Source organism: Pseudonaja textilis, chromosome 17, assembly GCF_049901715.1.
Source record: "Pseudonaja textilis isolate UNSWEBS1 chromosome 17, rPseTex1.2, whole genome shotgun sequence".
In the NCBI taxonomy this organism is placed as follows: domain Eukaryota; kingdom Metazoa; phylum Chordata; class Lepidosauria; order Squamata; family Elapidae; genus Pseudonaja; species Pseudonaja textilis.
In genome coordinates this window covers 5,241,679-5,256,396 of record NC_142006.1, presented here as the reverse complement: position 1 = coordinate 5,256,396, position 14,718 = coordinate 5,241,679, and the positions used below count along the sequence as shown (strand labels likewise).

Genomic DNA, 14,718 nt, shown 5'->3' with positions numbered 1-14,718 from the left:
CAAGGAACCATCTGGCACCAGAAACGATGTTATTTTTTAAAAGATAGCTACTGCATGAAATGTACTGCTTGCCCTCTTATAGGTCTCCAAAAGGTCTAAATAAATTTATCCTGAAGAGAATTTTTTCCCTCTGGCTAAATAATCCCCATCACTACCCCAACCTCCTGTTTCCTGCTCCTAACATATTTAAAATTTGAAGGAGAACTAAATTTCCCGGCTATCATGAGGCCACCGAGATGTTTCCTAAATGGCTTCATGTTAATGCTTCCCTCAGGCCTCACAGTTTGATGGCTGACTGACCTACTTCTGTCAGAGCTTGTGAAATCAAGCTCTTACCTTCCTTTTAAAGGAGGAATGGAAAGTCAGCCATTTGGTGGAGAAACGGAAAGGGTTTATTTCATTTCTGTCCCACAAAATGAGAGAAACAGATCAGGGGTAAACTTTACCTCAGAGGTATCTCTCAGAAAGAGGAGGAAGGGAAGGAAGAAGGGAAAGGAAGAAGGGAAGGGAAGAGAAAGGAAGGGAAGGAAAGGAAGAAGGGAAGGGAAGGGAAAGGAAGAGAAAGGAAGGGAAGGAAAGGAAGAAGGGAAGGGAAGAGAAAGGAAGGGAAGGGAAAAGAAGGAAAGGAAAGGAAGAACGGAAGGGAAGGAAGAAGGGAAGGAAAGGAAAGGAAGAAGGGAAGGGAAGGGAAGGAAAGGGAAGGGAAGGAAGAAGGGAAAGAAAAAAGGAAAGGAATGGAATATCCCAGATTATTGAGGGCAATATGCTGACTCTGTACACCGCTTAGAGGGGGATGCAAAGCACTGTGAAGCTGTATATAAGTCTAAGCGCTATAGTGCTAGTATAGTGCACGCTCTTAGCAATCTTCTCTCAGAATCCCCCCTCTTCTTAAAAATGAAGCAGAAAAAACAACCAAGTTGGAAGGAACCAAACCGAGCTGGGACTTTGTAAGCCCTGCCAGTTAACATCTGTGGAACCAGATTGAGTAGATTAAGAAATCCGATGATGCAAACAATAGGTTTTGGGCCAACCTATGGATCAAAACCCAACTATTTCAGCGGCAGAAGTCAGGTCCCCCCAGGGCTGTGGAATTAACGTTTCGCTTCTTACTCAGCATCAAAGATTTTCTTTTCTTTTCTTTTGCCTCTTTCGGTTTGTCCATTGGCAAGCTGGAACGGATTCAGAGAAGCACTCTAGATATGAGTCTCTCTCTCTCTCTCCAGCCAAGGAATGCAGTGAAAAGATGTGTTGCCGAGTCATATTTTAAAAAGGTTGTGAGTAAGAATGAGTGGGAAGGAAAACAGTCCATTCTGCAGGCCATGATGAAGACAAGACACCGTGGCTGAACATCTAAAGATCTTCCTAAGGGGCTCTTCAACTTTCTCCACCTCTTCACAGGGAGCTGGACTAGAAGACCTCTAAGGTCCCTTCCAGCTCTATTCTGATTGATTGATTGAATGAATTGATCGAATTTAATGAACTGATTGAATGAATTGAACGAACGAATGAACGAATTGAATTGAATGGACGAATGACTGAATGGATTGAATGAATGAATGACAATTTTTCAGGAGTGGGACTCTGCTGCTCCTCAACTTATGACCACCATTGAGCCTTCAATTTTGGTTATTGTGAGACATTCGCTAAGTGTGTTTTGTCCCCTTTTACGACCTTCCTTGCCACCATCATTGAGCGAATCACTGCAGGCTATTAAGCAAGTAGCACAGTTGTGAAGTGAATTTGGCTTCCCCTGTTGACTCTGCTCGTCAGAAGGTTGCAAAAGGGGACATTGCAACCACCATAAATAGGAAGCATCGGAATTTTGATCATGTGTCCATGGGGGACACTGCGATGGTCGTAAGTGTGAGTCTTTCATGAGTCTCTTTTTTCAGTGATGTTGTAACTTCGAACGGTCACCGAATTGTAGGTTGAGTACTATACCTCTACTCTACTGTACTTGAGTACTACCTCTACCTCTACTGTAACAGTAGTGCACTTTCTTCTAACATAGAATAATAGGGCTGAAAAGGACCTTGGAGGTCTTCTAGCCGAACCCCTTATTCAGAGCAGGAGACCTTATATCATTCCAGACAAAGTCTCTTCTTCTTAAAGTCAAGATTGACTCATCCTTCCATCCTTCCGAGGTGGGTAAAATGAGGACACAGATTGTTATGGGCAGGAGGCTGACTCTGTAAAACCACTTAGAGAGGGCTGGAAAGCACTGTGAAGCGGTATATAAGTCTAAGGGCTATTGCTATTGCTCTATCTATCTGCTTGCCTGTCTGCCTGCCTATCTATCTATCTATCTATCTATCTATCTATCTATCTATCTATCTATCTATCTATCTATCTATTACTTATCTATCACTTATCTATTACTTATCTATCTTATCCATCCATCCATCCATCCATCCATCTATCCATCCATCTTTTTGTTTATCTATTCATCTCTCCATCTACTCATCTGTCTATTGAAGCCATGGTGGCGCAGTGGTTAGAATGCAGTATTGCTGGCTAACTCTGCCCACTGCCAAGCAGTTCGATCCTGACCGGCTCAAGGTTGACTCAGCCTCCCATCCTTCCGAGGTGAGTAAAACGAGGACACAGATTGCTGGGGGCAAGAGACTGACTCTGTAAAACCACTTAGAGAAGGGGTGTAAAGTGCTGTGAAGTGGTATATAAGTCTAAGCACTATTGGCTTAGACCTAGCAGCCCTCGACGCATAAATAATTTGGTGGGGCTTTTTCAAATAATTTGGTGGGGCTAAATAAGTCCAGGGATGGAGCACCTAGAACTTCCAGAGCTAAGATGCTCCCCTGTTTGATTCCTCTTTTGTTTTGTGTCCACTGTCAAACAGGTACCAAATCCATCCCAATTCTCTTCTCTCTCTCTCTCTCTCTCTCCCTCCCTCCCTCCCTCCCTCCCTCCCTCTCTCTCTCATCCACAGTTTGCATTTATCCCAGCATCTGACCTGTTTTACAGCATGGGTGAGTAGACCTAGCGGCCCTCAACGCATAAATAATTTAGTGGGGCTTTTTCAGAGGAAAAATAAATAAATAATTTGCAAAGCAATCCTTCTCTGAAACGTTACTCTTGATTTTTCCGGAATGTGAAATGACAAGAGCTTTTCCTGCACTAGAACATCTGGTTGATGTTTTGCACGCTACCTTGAAGTGGTATTTAGCAGCATTACAGTTGCAGCTTGGGTTACATATAGATGCTTCACAAAGGCATAGATGGGGACAGATATAGGATAGCGGGTGAAAATAAAATTAAAAAAAGAACCCTACCAATTACAGTGACAGTGCTTAGCACTTGACAGTCAAATACATATATTTCCAGGGTCAACATTCTTACTGTCTAAGGTTATTTCTATATGTTGACCTAATGATGTGATAAGAAACCTGACCCAGATGTTACAGGCACACAGATTTTATCCTTCCCCCCCCAAATGTGTTCAATGTAACACATAAAAAAGGCACAATTCCAGTCACTCCCATGTTACAATGTTGCCTTTCTTTCTTTCTTTCTTTCTTTCTTTCTTTCTTTCTTTCTTTCTTTCTTTCTTTCTTTCTTCCTTCCTTCCTTCCTTCCTTCCTTCCTTCCTTCCTTCCTTCCTTCCTTTCTTTCTTTCTTTCTTTCTTCCTTCCTTCTCCTTTCTTTCTTGCAGCCAACAATACCATCATAACTGTGTCCTGTCAATTTAACCTGACTTAACTGGCAAATATATATTTGCTAATAGCAATTGGCTACATTCAGTTGATTTGAGATGAACTTTAGATCAAAACTTCATCAGGATATACTAGGAAGCTTTATCAAGGATAAAGTCAACTCTATGAATACAGGAGATTTTTTTTACTTTTTTTGTTCCTAGTTGGATATTCTGTGTGGGTCTCTGTGTAATTTTTTTTTTTTTAAAGAAAAGCAATGTAAGGTTTTCTAATGAAGGAAGGAACATTCCCATGAGAAAGAGGTGGAGTTCCTTCAGAATAGAATGTATATTTTAATTTTAATGAGATGGGTGGGTGGGACTCTCCATAACTGCTTAGGGTACATCAAGTTTCCCTTCCATTTCTAACAAAATAGATTGGGGGCGGGTGCTGGTTTTCCTTGTGCATCTACTCAACGCTTCCTATTAGCCAGACAGACACCCCCTTGTCCAGGAAAGGAGCACCCCGCTCCCTATTTACATCATACTTGAGAAAGCGGGGTCAGATTCCCTGCTTCTTGGATGGATGCCCAGGTTTAATTTTTCCCACATGTGGAACAAATTCACCCTGTACAAGGAGTGTCTGAGAGGAAGAAAATACAGCAGCCAGACTGAAAGTTTCCTTGAATATATTAAAAAGGGCCTTTCCTTCCCTCCCTCTCTCTCTCTCCTCTCACTCTCTCTCCTCTCTTTCCCTTCTCTCTCTCTCCTCTCTCTTTCTCTTCTCATTCTCTCTCTCCTCTCTCCTCTCTCTCCTCTCTCTCCTCTCTTTCTCTTCTCTCTTCCTCTTCTCATTCTCTCTCCTCTCTTTCCCTTCTCTCTCTCTCTCTCTCTCTCCTCTTTCTCCTCTCTCTCTTCTCATTCTCTCTCCTCTCTTCTCTCTCTCCTTTCTCTTCTCTCTTCCTCTTCTCATTCTCTTCTCTCTCTCTCCTCTCTCTCTCTCTCTCTTCTCATTCTCTCTCCTCTCTCTTCTCTCTCCCCTCTTTCTCTTCTCTCTTCCTCTTCTCATTCTCTCTCCTCTCTTTCCCTTCTCTCTCTCTCTCTCCTCTTTCTTTCCCCCCCCACTCTCTCTTTCTCTCTTTTCTCTCTGTCTCTCCTGCTGGCAAGGGAAAACTTAAAGAGAAACTTAATGGGATTCTTTGCTTGCTCTGTCTGAACCCTTCTCAGCCTCCCCGTCCTCAACTCACAGTGCTTTCCACTTGGGTTGTGAACTGCAAGAGGTAGTCATGGACAGAGAAATCATGTCAGGGTAAGATCTTGTGGAGTTGGAAGTTCTCACTCACCATATGTTCCAACCATCCCCTGAAAACTCCACCTGTGTCTCCTTCCATCCCACAAAGTCAATCTACTATCAAGGGCTATGAGACAATGGAGCTGAAGGACTAAATGGCGCTTGATAGGCAAGTCTTCATAGTATGGGTTTAGATCAGAGCTTGTATTCAGTCGGTTCTGACCAGTTCTGGAGAACCGGTAGCGGAAATTTTGAGTAGTTGGGAGAACCGGCCAATCCCACCTCTGACTGGGCCTACTAACCCTATCTCTTCTCTGCCTCCCATTGAATCCCAGCTGATCGGCTGGGTCTTCTTTGGTTGCCCTGCCCAGGAGAACGGAGCTGGAAAGCAGGTTAGTGGGGTGAGAGGGAATGGGGATTTTGCAGTATATCCTTCCCCTGCCATGCCCACCAAGCCACGCCCATAGAACTGGTAGTAAAAAAAAAATGGAATCTCACCACTGGTTTATATAATCTGTGTGATTGTCCACCTCCAATTATTTCTGCCAGTCCAGCAAAATCTGATAGGGTTTGGCTGCCATCACTTAAGCAATGCCATCTGGCAGGACCCCAGAAGTGTATTTTCTCTGTTGCTCTTTGGAATAACATGCCCTGCCCCCCTGAGATGTAGCTGGCCCATCCCTGTCTACCTTTGCAAAGGCATTAAAGATCTGGCTCTTTCCCCAGGTAAGGAGTGGTCTGGTCCATTCAAATGATTTATTTCTGGCGTGTCATACCCTAATGTTTTCATGTTTTATTTCTATTATTTGTTGACTGCATTTTTTGATAGTGTCAATTGCTGTTCATTGATAGGTTGCCCTGTGAGTCAAGGAGGCACCTATATAATGTAAATTAACTAACAAATAAAACAGAACTCTGGCAAATAAGAATAACTCCATCCACACTCCCAAATATGGTAATCTGCTTGATCTTGATGACTATAAGGAGAGGGCTGAAGAAAATCAACTCACTTCTCTCAGGTGAGTCCTAATTCTGGCTATACTTCCTTGTGCATATTCATCTCCAGAACTCCTGATAAGATCAGACTCCAACTTCTAGGCTTACTCTTCTAGTTTTTCTCCCAAGTCTTCAATCTTCTCAAGAACTTCGTGGAAGCTAGTTAACCACCATGCTAGTCAAAACTGTATAGGAAAGAACTTTTAAGTTGTAAAAGTCGTAAATTACGGTTTGTAATTCTGTAAATTCTGTACGCCAGATGTGATTGACCACTGGATGCCCTCCAAATATTATTGAAGTTTAACTTCTCCTTATAGGTTCGGGAGAAAGACTGGGAGTTGCAGTTCTCAAATGTCAGAAGAGTCACGCATTCTTCATTCTGGTTCTAGACTGATCTTTTTCAGCCCTATCCAACCTAATACTTCACAGTGCCAGTCCAAAAGGGAAGCATTTGTTAGATTATAGCATCCTGGGCTACATCTAGGTTTGCTTTATGTCTGTGCCCACCAAAACATGGACGGGGCAATGACATTAATCCTAATCTGCATGATGTTTTAATTTTCTGCAAATTTGTACCCATGCCGTTGTGGGAGGATTAATCAAATGTGCATATTCATTCAACTTTGCCACTAAGTTCTTCAAAATATGTCACACATGTATCTGTGATCCTAACTATTTGTTCATTAGATTTCTACTCCACCTTTATTTTGTATAACTCAAGATGGCACACACGGTACTCCCTTTCCTATTTTCCCAGCAACAACTATGTGAACTGGGCTGAAAGAGAGAATAAACTGTCCCCAAATCTCCCAACTGGCTTTTGTCTAAGGAAGAACTAGAAGTCTTAATCTCCTAGTTTCTAGAGGATCACAAGAAAAATCCCTAAACTCGGTGTTTTGATGATCATATATGCCTAGACATCTTTCCCCTATGATTTGGCTGAGGTCAAACTAGGGTTACCTTAATGGATGACAGATGTAATACTTCTGTTCAACTTTTCTAAGAAATACAAGAGTTGCTTTCTTTCGGTGCTTATATTCTGCCACTGCTAATAATCTCGAGGGTATATTGAAACAAGACAATTCAAGACAACTCCCCCAATTCCTTCGTTGCACAGTAGGAAATTCAGGGAGGCATTTTCCCTAGTTGAAACAGAACCTTTCCGAGTCATTCAATGGATCTGAGCGTACATCATAAATAAATTACTTCTTGCCAGCTTCAGACAAAGGGTTTTGGAAGACACGCCAGCAACTGTCTTCGAGGGAGAGAATAGGATTTAGTTGAAAAAGGAGGGATAGGAGAAAAGAAGTAACAAGCTCATTTCCCTCCACATTTAAGAGTTTCTTGACCATTCCAATGCTCATCTGCCTATTCCTATTTGGAGTTAGTTCTAAGTAAAATAAATTCAACAGAGATGTCTTTATAATTTGTTAATTTTCTAAATGTCTTTATAACTTTCTAAATGTCTTTATAATTTTCTAAATGTCTTTATAATTTTCTAAATGTCTTTATAATTTTCAAATTATTTATTCAGGCATTTTCAGGAAACATTGAAGAAAAGAGTGACATGTTCCATCTGTCCAGATTATATAGAGATAGGTAAGCCTCATGTTTCCAATCAGGAAGATTCAGGTAAGAACAAGGTGAGCTAACCTCTCACCTTCTTCTAATCTAATTCTAATAGACAAAACTCTTCCATCAGAAGGACTGAAGGGCGATCAATGTTGAGAGTCCTTCAGAGATTGGATTAAGTTAGTTTTATTTTTGAAAAGGCAACTGGACTGATTTTTTTGAGGAAGAAGAAGAAGAAGAAGAAGAAAGACCTTTTGCTTCCTTTCCTGGAAGTTTCATCCATTGTAATCACTTCTGATACAACGATGACCTGGACGACTGAGGATCTTCATAGACATTTGGCAAGTATACTTTGGGATGAAACATCCTTCAGATGTTGGGTTACCACACCCATCAGCCTTGACTACTGGCTGGGACCTCTAGAAGGATAGAGATTCTGAACTTAGTGTTCCTTTGGTTCCCTGAAAACTAAAGAAGCCAAATCTCTCTATCTTATTCCCTGACATATTTGCAAGAACAGGTAACTGTCTGACTTTAGAGAGACAAAACCAGATGGCCTCTCCCAAAGTGGACAACACCCAGAATGGTTTAGCCATGGATATCCATTCTAAATACCCTCAAAACGATGCTATAGAATACTACACACCAGAACAACTAGATACAAGGACAGTTTTTCCCTGAAAGCCATCACTCTGCTAAACAAATAATTCCCTCAACACTGTTCAACTATTACAAAGTCTGCACTACTATTACTATTAATCTTCTCATCACTCCTTATCACCCATCCCCTCCCACTTGACTGTTTCCTGGTATTTGTGATACATTTTTGAATGTTCAGTTGACTGAGTTTCATGTTTAATGAATAAAGTATATAATTATATGACTGTAACTTTGTTATGACTGTAACTTTGTCGCTTGTGTCCTTATGATTTATATTGACTGTTTCCTAGTATGATATGATTGCTTATCGTACCCTGTGACTATTATTAAGTATTGTACCTTATGATTCTTGACTCTTGATGAATGTATCTTTTCTTTTATGTACAATGAGAGCATTTGCACCAAGACAAATTCCTTGTGTGTCCAATCACACATGGCCAATAAAGAATTCTCTTCTCTTCTCTTCTCTTCTCTTCTCTTCTCTTCTCTTCTCTTCTCTTCTCTTCTCTTCTCTTCTCTTCTCTTCTCTTCTCTTCTCTCCTCTTCTCTTCTCTTCTCCTCTCCTCTCCACTCCACTCCACTCTACTCTATTCCTATATTATCCTATCTTCTATTCTATTCTATTTCACTCCAATATTTCTATTCTATTCTATTCTATTCTATTCTATTCTATTCTATTCTATTCTATTCTATTCTATTCTATTCTATTCTATTCTATTCTAAATTAAAGACTGAAGACAGCAAACGTCAATCAAGAATAAGTCCTAGTGGATAAGGCTCTCATTGCAAAATATTGGATACTTTCATTGCAAAGCTGTACTGTGCAATGTTACATTTAGAGAAGTTCTTTGAACAAAAAAAATGGAAATGTTCTGCAGATACAATCCACCGTCTGCCACGAAAGCAGAAAACATATGTCTGGCGAGTTCAGAAGCCGAGCCAAATGCTACAAGAGAGGGTTTCTTTCTTCCTTCAACTCATCTTCCCCAGCCTGGTCAGAGCCCACAGATAAACCCTTCAACAACGAGAAGGATGGTTGCGGGTCAGATAAAGCACAGGAACCTCACACTGCTAAAGAGTGGAGTTAAAGATTGGTTCTCTGTGCTGGTTAGATTTTTTGCTTTGGAAGGGGTGTGTGAGTGGGTGTGCGTGCATGTGTTTTCACTCTGTGTCCAAGGGCTCATTTTTCTGGTTTTAATTGAAAAGAAAAAGAAAAACAAAAAGGGAAAATGAAAGAGATGAGTTAAGCTGCCTCTTTTGATCTCTCCGCTTGCAAGGAGAGGTTTTCCTTCTGTCCTGAAACTGATACCCATTCCAAGCCCAGGATGGAAAGAGGCTACCAAAACACAACTTTGCAAAAAAAAAGAAAGCCATGTTCTGATTACACACCACCCACCCACCTCTCTGAAAGACAGAGAAAGTCACCTGAGTCACCTGGACTCATATCATCCCCTCTCTAACATCAGCATACTTCTTAGCAGCTTGCTTTCCTGTACAAATTTGCGTGGCTCGTTCAAACCTCTAGAGCAGCAATCCAACAACCGAGGGCTAATCCCATCCAACATGACAAAACAAAACACAATCGGAGTGTGTGTGCGTGTGTGTAAATCGTGCCTCTGCCTGTCCCAGATAGAAAAAAGAGAATAACAGAGTTGGAAGGGATTTTGGAAGTCTTCTAGTCCAATGTAGACTTGTACATCTCATCAAAGATGTAAAACCTGAATCACCATTATGCATGATTCCTATTCTTCTTCCCACCCACCCACCCAAGAAGCATTTTTATTTTTACAGAATTATCCCCACGTCCCACAGTCCTAAAACTCACCACGCTGTGGGATGAGTGGTTGGGTGGATGGATGGATGATGAGGGAGAGGTGGAGGGGAAAAGGAAGAAAGAAAAAAAGAGCCTTACCTCCTTCCCTTTCGATACGTTATGATTTCTTTCTCTTCTCACTCGGTCAGATCTCCATGGGATGTGAGGATTCTTGGTTGCTCCTGAAGTCAGCCGAGTTGTCTCCTCTTGTAGACGAGAAAGCAAGCAAGCAAGAAGAGTTTGAGAGCCACAGAAACTGCCGTGAAAGCTCCCACCTTCTGTTGGTTTCTGTAACCGAGGTCCTTCTTAGCTGATTTCCACTGTAACGGGATGCCTTGGAGACACAGCCAAGCCAGCAAATTAAAGGCACAGTTTCCCTCTGAAATTACACAGACACATTGCTTTATATATATAGGGCCAGACACCCAAGGGGATTTGTGTGTAGTTTATGGCCAGGAGGAAAAAATTGACCACCTCCCACTTTTTCCTCCCCCTCCTTCCTTCAGCATCAAGCCATGTGCGAATAGGAAATCGCTCCAAGTTTGAAAGTGATTCGAGGAGGAGGAGAAATAATTCCCCCCAGAGATTTTAGCCATGGGTGTTCTCCAGACAACACCGCATGGTTTAAGTTTTGAATATTGATGTTTCTCCCCATTGAAGGGAGGCAGGATTTCTCCGCAGCAGGGATACAATAACACCTTCCAATCAACTCTGCTATCCAAATGTGCGATGCATGTGTGCATTTTCTCTTTCCTCTCCACCCTACTCCACCCCCCCGAGCTCCCCCATATGTTTCTTTCCTTTATTCTACGGGTGAAAAAATTCCACCCCATTTTTCAGTCTTGTTCTACCTTTGTGGCAAGCCACATTTTCCTGGCGGCTAGTTGGGACATTGTGAAAAGAGATGTGGAATCAGGTTTTCTTTTTTTTTTTTCTTATTTGGAAATTATGTGACTGTTCTGGGGAAGACGTACGTTAAGGTCAAGACTGAATCTGTTAGGAGGAGGAGGAAGAAGAGGAATGGGAAGAAGATGAAGAAAAGAGAGGAGGAGGAAGAGGAGAAGGAAGAGAAGGAGGGGGAAGAGGAGAAGGAACACACGGAGAAGGAGGAGGAGAATCATTTCTTTCTTATTTAGAAATTATATGACTCTCCTAGGGAATATTAAGGTCAAGACTAAATCTATTCGGAGGAGGAGGAAGAAGAGGAAGAAGAAGAGGAAGGGGAAGAAGAGAAAGGAAAGGGAGGCAGAGGAGGAGGAAGAGAAGGAAGAGAAGGAAGAGGGAGGAGGAAGACATGGAGGAGGAGGAGGAGGAGAAGAAAATCTCAGTCTAAACTTTTGGGCTCCTTTCTGACAGAGAAAGATGGAGGAGAAGGAAGAGGAGGAGGAGGAAGAAGAAAAAAAAAGAGTGAAGGAGAAGGGGAGTGGAGAAGGAGGAGGAGAAGGAGGAAGAAGAAGAAGAAGAACTACATATCTCCCCCTTCCTTCAAATATCCGATAAAAGGAGTTTTCATTCATATGTTCTTCTTCAAAGGATGCCAAAAAAGAGAACCTTGCAATGTGATGCTATGATCCAAATCCCAACTTTGCACCCTTGGATTCCCCAAATCTGACGCTAGCACATTTGCTTCGGGTTGACCCAGTGCATGATATGTCACTTGATCCCACTACGCACACTCACAGGCTGCCCCCTTTGTATCGGAGGGCAGAGAAAACACAAAGGTAACCCTTGTGACTGAACTGGTAACCGGGCATTTGCTCTTGAGGTACCCTTGAGCAGAAAGCTGGCCATCTGCACCGTTAGGAGACCTCTTGTCAATGTCCAACTTGAGACCATGGGGATGGGATGAATCCCCTCCTTCAGTGTTGGTGGATGGGCAATTGGGGAAAGGTTGCCTGTCGTAAGGAGGTGTTTTGACATCTGTGCTGGTAATAATTCTTTTCCCTTTTCCTGGGCAGGAGGATGCCATAAAGCTGAATGAGACGCAATGTCCACAGGGCCAGGGTTAGGTGCCAATATGGGTCCAAATAGCACTGAATTGAAATAATGGATGAGAATACATTTTTTTTCCTGAAGATGCTCTTGAGATAGTCCTTATACTCTGCTTAAAAACTCCAATGTTACACTGGGGAAGACAATGACAATCAAATTTGGATATATGCAGCCCTAAAACACAGCAGTCTATCTGTCTGTCTGTCTGTCTATCCATCATCTATATTTGTCTGTCTATCCATCTATCCATCCATCCATCCATCCATCCATCTATCCATTTATCCATCTATTCATCCATCCATCAATCCATCCACTTGCCCACCCACCTGTCCATCTATCTATCTATCTATCTATCTATCTATCTATCTATCTATCTATCTATCTATCTATCTATCTATCTATCTATCTATCTATCTATCTATCTATCGGGCTCCATAAATGGAAGCTTTTCAAAAGAGACTGGAGAGCCACTTGTTCAGAAGTGTAGGTTCTCCTGCTTGGGCAGGGGGTTGGGCTAGAGGATCTCCAAGGTCCCTTCCCTCTGTTCTTCTGTTATCTACAGGTAGAAGGGTCCAGGTTTCACCCCCAGATCTTCTGGAAAGACAGAGAAAAAAACTCACAGTTGCTATAACCAATGTTCACATTACTGAGCTTAATGGAACACTGGCAAAGCCAAATTCTATGTTCCATTATTAATCTTGACCTCTGCTTTCAAATTTCTCTCACGCACCATCCTTGCTTGGAATCCCTGCTTCATATGCAGCTCAGGTGCTTTTTCATCCCTTCAACTCACCTCCAACAAATCAAACTATACTAATGAGCTACCAAGAGCCCCTTTCAAACTTCCCCACGGTTAAATATTTTATGCACAGCTCCCATCTCCAGCTTATGAGCACATCTTGCTATCATTAGCTTAGCTGCAGATGAGTTTGGGCGCATGACTTGTGACACACACGTGTGTGCGTTTGTGTGTGAGCACGCATGTGTGGAGGCGGGGATTGTGACCCGCTGGAAAATCATTAAAGTGGAATGATGAAGTATGTTTTCTGGGAATCAAATTCTCACAAGAACGTTGCAAGATTGCTTTGCCCGGCTTCAATTATACAGGATGTGTGTCAGTGTGCTGCTCTGTGTAATCATCTCTCAGATAGTCTGCCAGTTTTCAAGGCTTCCATGAAGTTTCAATAGAAGTAAGGAGATAGGGTGTTCTGGGGGAACCTTTTTCCAATCCAGAAAATCTAGGCAAGTTGGAGAGGGAAGGAGATCTCTAATTTCTACCACCTTTTGAGAATGAAAATACCCCATTAAAAGACAACAGAGATTCAAAAGGCACCCCAGAAAGAAACAGAAGAAATCATTTGGGAAACTTCAAGGCACTTTTTAGCATATATTGATGAGATTCATTTAATGGCTGGATCCCTGATAAGAGAGAAGCAATGCATCTTACAGGACCAAGGAGAGTTCCAGTAATATACAGGTGTTGCTTTGACAATAGAGTTCTTAGTAGTTTGCAAAGTATTTACATTAACTACAGTTTCCATTTGTATGCTTTTCCACAAGTGCACAGAAGAATTGAATATTCATGGATGAAGTATAGTTATACATTTTTCATTTCTACCTACTTTCTAGCATCAGCAGCCCTGATGCTATTACCTAATTTAGGTAATGAAACGTCTGCAAGAAAAACAACTAAGCTCAGAGCTACTGTATATAAACAGGGAGCAAGTCACACACACCAGCACTGATGATGTTACCTAGTTGGGTAATGAAACATCTGCATGGAAACAACCCAGCTCAGAGAGCACCAAGGACCCCCTCGCTTTCTATCCCTATATATGCACAAACAAAAATATCAATCTGCTGACAACTCTATATACATGGATAAATGATTTAGGCTACATTACTCAACCAGATATATAGAGAGAGCCTTAAATATCTTATGAATCACTTCCGAACAATCAGAAGTTGAAATGGACTATCAGGTCAGTATTTTTGCTCATCGGAACTATCAGGAAAACAAAGGCCCAGTTTAATTTTTTGGCTACAGTGTTTTTGCGACTCACTTTGTAGGGTGAAACATTTTAAATATACAGCCAGGCTGAAAGTTATATGAAGAAATAACCTTTGAGAATTCCTGCACTGCTAATAATTTGAATCAGATATTCTTGGGAAAATATATATATATATACACACACACACATAGACTTGGCCTGGTAAGAACAGTGGAAACATTCTCATCACTCAAGAGAAGTAGATGATCTCCTATGGAATTTTTTCTTCTGGATTATGCATGGTGCTCCAGTAAATATAATTATGGTGAGAGGACACAGCTGCTAAGCTTACTTCTAGCCAGCAAAGAGAGTACACAGAGGTATAAGTGCTTGAGTTTCTTTCGACATTTCCATCATAGCAATATACTCATCTCTACTCATACCCAGGGGTGGGAATTCTACTGGTTCAGGCCAGTTCAGGCAAACTGGTAGTTCTGAGGATCAGCTGGGAGAGAACTGGTTCGGTTTGCTCTGATGATCAGCTGTTGGGCCCACCCGCCTGCCTGGGCTCTATGCTGTGCTTTCTATCCTGTTTTGCAAGCTCAGCTGATTTGCGCGGCACGGGGATTGCTGGAGAAGGTCAGCAGAAAACCGGTTGTTGCACTGGTTGAACCGCACGCCTGCTCATACCCTGTTTGGTCTTCTCTGGGGACCTAAGGAAAACCTCCAAGAGGATGAGGTTACTTTCTGTGTG

General features: G+C 42.0%; 1 protein-coding gene across 5 annotated transcripts in view; it reads right to left on the bottom strand.

Annotated features, from left to right (window-relative positions):
• TNC (tenascin C) overlaps positions 1 to 10,564 on the bottom strand; it is a 51,559-nt gene extending 40,995 nt beyond the window's left edge. Inside the window, exon 1 of one of the 5 annotated variants that reach the window (XM_087914482.1) lies at positions 10,081 to 10,564. The gene's annotated coding sequence lies outside the window, so the exon portion shown is untranslated. The remainder of the gene's footprint in view (positions 1 to 10,080) is intronic. The other 4 variants (XM_026712443.2, XM_087914479.1, XM_087914480.1 and 1 more) reach the window with 4 other exon arrangements.
• Positions 10,565 to 14,718: the final 4,154 nt, after the last annotated feature.